The sequence below is a fragment of the Branchiostoma lanceolatum genome, chromosome 6, assembly GCF_035083965.1.
Source record: "Branchiostoma lanceolatum isolate klBraLanc5 chromosome 6, klBraLanc5.hap2, whole genome shotgun sequence".
Lineage (NCBI taxonomy): Eukaryota > Metazoa > Chordata > Leptocardii > Amphioxiformes > Branchiostomatidae > Branchiostoma > Branchiostoma lanceolatum.
This window is the reverse complement of record NC_089727.1, coordinates 18,079,274-18,086,518: the sequence shown is the minus strand read 5'-3', so window position 1 is coordinate 18,086,518 and position 7,245 is coordinate 18,079,274.

Genomic DNA, 7,245 nt, shown 5'->3' with positions numbered 1-7,245 from the left:
CCTGTCAATAGTGCTAAAAGTCTTATATTGACGGGATAAGGCAGGGCAGGGCACTATTGACAGGATACTCTGTCAATAGCCACAACGAAAACGTAATAACACACAGAAAATGACACTGGTTGTACCTCCGTTTGTTCCAGTCCCCAGCTATCTGCACAGACGGGCTGCCAGCGGCTGTCCCGGTACATCTCCAGTCGGCCGCGATGAGGCAGACTCCCGTTGACCAGACGGAATCGGTCTGGTGTAAAACAGTGAAAATATTATCAGTGGTGCGTATATGTTAGAATACAATAAGGTATGGATTATATAAACACTGTTATGTCATGCCTGATACGGGTGTTTTGGACCGTGTGATAACTATCCGTATCACATAGGGTTCTAGAGTTGTATCACACGGGCTTCCATAGAATATTTAGAACGCATTTCGAGCGCGCCGGTTGCGGCGCCGTCTAAAATTCGAATACCGGATTCGGAGGTTGGAATCGATGTTGTTACAGTATTGTGTTCGAGGACACAAAACTCCCTCAACTTTTGGCGCATTCCGCATTGAAATGTGTATCTTCTCGGGTGAGTATGACATAAATAAGATACAACACGGTGTATTCCGCATCACCCTCGGCCGTCGGGCGATCCGACCCGCGGTCGGGCTGGTTCCTCGGGTGATACGGAATACCCCGTGCTGTATTCTATATGTATATGAGACATTTTTGTGTGTATTTTTTTTCTCTTAAACGTAAACGTTTACTCACCATGACAGTTGATTCGTACGACACTCTTGTTGCTACACAAATTGACGTCAGCGATCAGAGAACAGTTTTCTGCCGTTTGATTGGCCCTCAGGCATGAGACGTTTACGACAATGTTTTCATTAACCAGGGAACAGTTTTCTGCCGTCTGATTGGTGCTCATCAGGCATGAGAAATTTACGACAATGCCATCATTCGGTCCGTCCTCTATGACGTAGCCCTCCGCTCCAGGTAAACCAAGAGCCTGGCACACCATCTGAGTGAAAATAAAGACAAAATCATTACTCAATTTCTCTACATACCGGGAACGTTCATCTGTATATCATAGTTTAAGAATGAAATATTCCGCTTTGTTAAAAACTTTTATCTCTCGTCAGGACCCTGAAGCGGTCTAAATACAATACATCACCCTCATATCCAAATCAAATTCATCACTAACGCACGCATAAAGTGCTAAACGTTATGCCTTAATACTGTAAATATCTTGAAATCATTACCTTCGCCAAGAAGGTTATGCATAGGGTAGAGTTTGTATGTGTGTATGTATGTAAAAAAGCAGCATAACTGGAGAAGGGCTGGATGGATTGCCTTGATATCTAGTATGCATGTAGGTCTTGATAAGACCTGGAATTGATTAGATTTTGGGCCCCCTAGCGGCTTGTTACGGTACTTCAGCGGAACTTCCTGTTTTGATATCTCGTGTTCTGATCTTTGATTGGTATATAGCTCTTTGTTAAGCTCATACTTTGGACAACTTCTGTTATTTGGGTGGAGAAGACCGGTATGATTTATAATTTATGAGAAACACTCCTAATACGTCAGTCATAAAGGTTAAAATCATTTGGCGAAGGTATGAGGTCGTGGAACTCTAGTTTGCATATAACACCTGATTGCCTCACATGTACCTTTCGAAGCCGATCGTGAAAGGAAGCCATGTATGACCAATCACAGAGTATAGATATATGTTGCTCTATCCCATATGATTGTGTTATCAAACTCATTTGCATGCACCAATTCATTTGTATGTATGTATAGATGTAGTAGACCCTACGAAAGTCGCTGTACTTTTGTTGTGTCAATAAAGATTATTTTGTTTTGAAAGAAAGGCACGAACAACAAAAAAACAATCTTTCAAAGATCCTGTACCTCCGTCAAATATTTTGATTTTTTTTTGGGGGGGGGGGGTAAAATGCTTGTTCTATTTTACATATTTTACATATTAATCATGCAGGTTAAGGTTCTAATTAAGGTAGCAGCACACAGTATTATCTATGACGTAGCGTTAAAAAAGTAGTGCGCCCTAAACCTTGAACCGTATGTAAAAACATTAACGTGAAAGCTAGCGAGGCATAAACTTGACTGTGTGGTAGTATCATAAGCGGGCTTTTAGATCGTACGAATGAGATTGTGAAGTTTGCCTTTTCAGCGTATAAATGCGCGTGACCTTTGTAGCTGCCTGCAGGGGTGAGTCGGCTGCAGTTCCGTATGACCCCGCATGACCCCATATCAAAGTAGCCGTCAAAATGTAAAGAAAACACAATTTTATTTTGTTTTCAATTATTTTGTGGATTGTACCATCAACTTAAACATATTCGTTTGTCATGCTTCTGAAATCCACCCTACTATATTTTAATCGGCGTCAATGCCAGTCAGTCTGTGGTCCTTAACTATAGAAATCCCCATAGGCCGAAAACTGTGCTCTGCTACCTTAACATAGTCTGTGTCAATTCGAGGTCCCTTAATTTTCGATGCCAGTCCAACAAATTCGTCACGCCACTCAAATAATTCAGTAACAATTCAAGACTGAAACTGAAGGGAAAAGTTCACCAAAAAAATTTTCCACACATTTTCACCTTTCTCTCCCCTATCGGTTAATGGAGAATCCCCCTTCCCTAACACCCCTGCGCTGCATTAAGGTAACTGCCACACCTGGGAACTTCCGCTTTCACTGTGACAAGTCGCGAGCTGAGACCAACAATTTTACTTCCAGTTTGAAGCTTGGATAGATTGTACGGGTAAAAGGCCTCTGTCATTTCCTCCTTAGCTTAGCAGTGTCGACTACAACAAAGACAACACTGAAAAGGTGTGTATGACTTACCATGTACCCTAATGTGAACAACAAGACCGTTCACTTTAAACTTATAATTACCATAGTTTCTACGAGCGTTCATTCGCCAACAGTTAAATATACTTCAGTTGGGTCGTAGAATTGTAATCTATTACGAGCTTATAGGCATAATACACATGTCCTATCACAAGAAAGGCAGCTTTGTCACTGCCGTTTGCTCATTGGACCATTCAAAAGTTTCGGTAACCCCCCGTACACTGCACAATGGTAACGGCAACATCCGGGGATTCTGCTTTCACTGGTGTACTAGTCGCGAACTGAGAGAAATAGCTTGGTTTCGAGCCTTGGAATGGAATATGCGTTTATATACGAACAAGATTGACGTCGCTAACCTTCACTATTGTACAGAAAACGAGGTAGTTCTGACAAGCGACTGTTAAAGTGCGTATTGCTCTAATGTAAACAACAAGCACGTCCTGCCTGTAGGACTTAACGTAAACTGTTGTCGATATGGGGTAATACAATACCCGACACTAAATATTGTGGAAGGCATGTTTTGGTTGCTAACAGTTCGTATGGTATTCAAGGCTTCAAAAATCTAGAGGTAGAATATGGGCTTCGGAATGATAGTTAAGTCACAGAAAACAGTTGCATCTTTTAGCGTAAGTCATGTGGCAGGTTTAGGTAACAACTATCGGCTGTGTTTGAAGTGTCAACAATAATGACGCACAACTGAACGGTCCTGACCAGTCTATGTTGGGCCAGTGCCATGTTACTATTTGATGGAAGATACGCCGATAAGGGTGGGGCCAAAGTCTGTTTTTGTTTTGTCGCCAAAGTATGAGTGAATGAAGTTTTCATGGTGTGCTCTGCGTTGAAAACGTAGATTTCAGGAGGTTGTAATCAAAATTTACGAACGTAGATAGTGAACAACTTCTGCTGAAAAAAGGCTCGAAAAGGGTAAGAAATGCATGTATTTACCTTTTAATACCCATGATTTAACAATGCCTGCCCAAATCACTAAGACGGAAAAGCTCGGGCAAACCGTTGGCTTTATTTTAAGCCGTCAATGATGAGGTAGGTTGGACGCTATTTGACCCCGATTGTTTGCACGCATGTATTGTCGCGCGGGTGGGGGAGGTGATTACTAATACTGCCGTTAATAATCCTGTGAATTATTTAGGTCACTATGACGCCAGTAACTTCGTTACACCATGGACGTGTTGTCAAGAAAACGGTTGAAAGTTGTGAAAAAGAGATATTATGTTCTAATATGAGGCATCCAGGTGCAAGTTTTCAGTGGATACATGAAAATGACCTCAGGTGACCCTGAATCGAATACTCGTTCAATATCAATTAGATAGATAGATAGATTAAGATCAAACATGGTTCGGGTTGGAAAAAGTTTGGGACTTCTGACTCTGGCACAATTAAACCACCGTGCAATAATTATTTTTTCATTTCAATTATTCCACAGGTCATATAGTCCGATCGAGTGCGTTTGACTGCGCTACCTTTAAAGAATTAGCTTACTTTGAACCTGTTGCATTCATTTGAATTCATCAATACACTGCAGCTGAGTCTATGTGAGGACACTGAATCTATGTGAGGACACCGAGTCTATGTGAGAACACTGAGTCTATGTGAGGACACCAAGTCTATGTGAGGACACCAAGTCTATGTGAGGACACTGTGTCTATGTGAGGACACCGAATCATCAATACACTGCAGCTGAGTCTATGTGAGGAAACTAAGTCTATGTGAGAACACTGAGTCTATGTGAGGACACTGAATCTATGTGAGGACACTGAGTCTATGTGAGGACACTGAGTCTATGTGAGGACACTGAGTCTATGTGAGGACACTAAGTCTATGTGAGGACACCAAGTCTATGTGAGGACACCAAGTCTATGTGAGGACACTGAGTCTATGTGAGGACACTAAGTCTATGTGAGGACACCAAGTCTATGTGAGGACACCAAGTCTATGTGAGGACACTGTGTCTCTTATAGAACACTGAATCCATTTGACAACACTGAGTCTATGTAAGGACACTGAGTCTATGTGAGGACACTGAGTCTATGTGAGGATAATGACAGAAACACATTTCTCTATAGCATAGAATATCAAAGTCCGCAATTTGATCGCAAAAAAATGGAACAAACAGACATGGCAAAGACAGAGACCACGGTCTCTACGGTGGTGGAAGAATTTGGTGAACTAGACATGATTTTCAGGAGCGGTTCTGATCTGAATGTCGTAGAGAGGGGTTATGAACGTAAGTTGATTCACGCCATAAGTAGTCAAAATCAGGTGTTAGAGTGCGAAGCGTTGAAAAGTTTGGGGGACTTGTACCTTCACCGAGCAAAGATAAACGACAATAAGGTAGAGAACTTCCACAAGGCTTGTTCGTTATACAAAGAACTCATGCAATATTACACAAGCATTGAGGAAAAAGAAGTTGCGAAACATCGCATCAGATATGCAGAGAAATGCACCAAATCGGTACATGATCAAGAGAGTGCAAAATTACGTGCCGAGAATTCAGGCAATACAACAAATGGGTGTGTCAATAATCCTTCACGACGTGAAAAAGAAGACCAAGATGAAAGGATATGGCATTGTAACGCCTTGAAACAGAGTCTTTGAAGAGCCTGGCAGATTTGTACCTAGAGAAAGGACGGGTTGGCAAGGAAGAGGCAGCATTCAACAAATCAGCTGGCCTGTACCGAGCGGCGCTGAACCACTGTGAAGATTTAGATGGCAGAGAAACGCTAAGACACCGCCTCAAGTACGGAGAGAAAGTCAAGCAAAAAGAACGCAAGGTTAGGAAGTACAGTGTACAAATCATTTACAATCATATGAAACTCCTTTTGTTTCGGGTGTTACATATTTGGCGTGTTGCATGGGTAATGTTATACAGATAAAAGGGTCAGCCTCATTAAAACGAGTTAAAGTAGCAATGGCTTGCATTGCACCTTTCGTCATATGCTATTGGCAGGTTGTCGGTAACTATAACTAATTTTTCTGTATTTTAATTAAATCTCAACCCCAGAAAGCTAAGAAACGCCTACAAATGGGAACCTCCTGGAACGAGAAAGCTGGAAACTCACTGTTGACTCGCGGAGCCCTTGACGTCGTCCATGGGGAAGACTACGGAAGGTTCGAAACGAGTATCTAACATTCGTCTAAGTGTAGATTCTGCCATATGCACGAGATTTATTCCGCAAGTATTGCAGTTATAAACCGAGAATAGATGTTGGTTCTCTACAGAGTGAATATCTGTGAATGTGGTACTCGGTCACGGTAATAACAGGAATAAGAATAACAATAACTTTATCGCAAGTTCATGCCCGAAGGCTAATTCCAGACAAACAAGTACATGGAGATACATGGAAATCTAAATAGTTATCTAGTCTACTGTGAAAGTTCTGTGTGAAGTATGGTTCACTATGGTTGGGTTTGACTTCTTTTTTTTTAATTTATTTATTTGTTCGGCTGCGTACAATGTACAGCAGCCAAGGCTGTCCGACTAGCTATTGCTATTACAAGGGCCAGCCTTGCTGCGAAAGTACATGACTTCTTTTTTGATAGCAGTGGAAAATGAAGAGACCCACGTTTTGTATCGTAAGTGGGTTGGTTGATTTTAGTAGTAAGATGGATTTTTGTAAGTTATTCAAATGGTGACAGCTAGGGGTTTTATATAATTCGTTTCTTTCGGCGTCATATAGAGGACATTGGCAAGTAAAATGTATTTCCACGGCGTTCATTGTACAAAACTTACACATTCTCTCGTGAGCAGGCAGCTTTTTATATCTACCCTAGCACAGGAAGTCAAGGATGGCTTCCTTTGCTATATCCGTTAGTATGGATAGACAAATTTAGATGGTTACTAAGTTTACATAACGAATCCAACTGTGCTGGGTTAAAGTTACATTAATCTTAGAGCAACACTGTCCCAACAACGTAATCAATTGTATTTCTACAGCACATACAAAGAACATCTACAGAAGGGCTGCAGGGCCCTACAGGCTGGGGACCTGGACAAAGCAGAACTTAACTTTGCAGCTGCGCTCAAGTCCGTTCATGTGAAATGTGAGTACACACTGCGTTGCTGTTAGGAGTTTGTGTACCGTATTCTGTATCTACTGATGAATTTGTATCAAAATAGAGTTTGATGGTTATATTATTATAAGACTCCACAAAGCTAACAAATGATATCAAAATCAACAACATGAAAGTGTTCTTTCGTGCAGAGTCAAAGTCAAGTCAGCACTGGAGAGAGAAAGAGCCTCTATGCAAGCTGGGCGATGTGTATATGAAGAGAGGAATGCAGTCAAAAGATGGAGGTGATTTCACCAAGGCCGCGAAACTCTGCAATGCAGCACTGGTAAGAGCGAAGACAGGAGACAGAGAGGGCATCAAACAAAA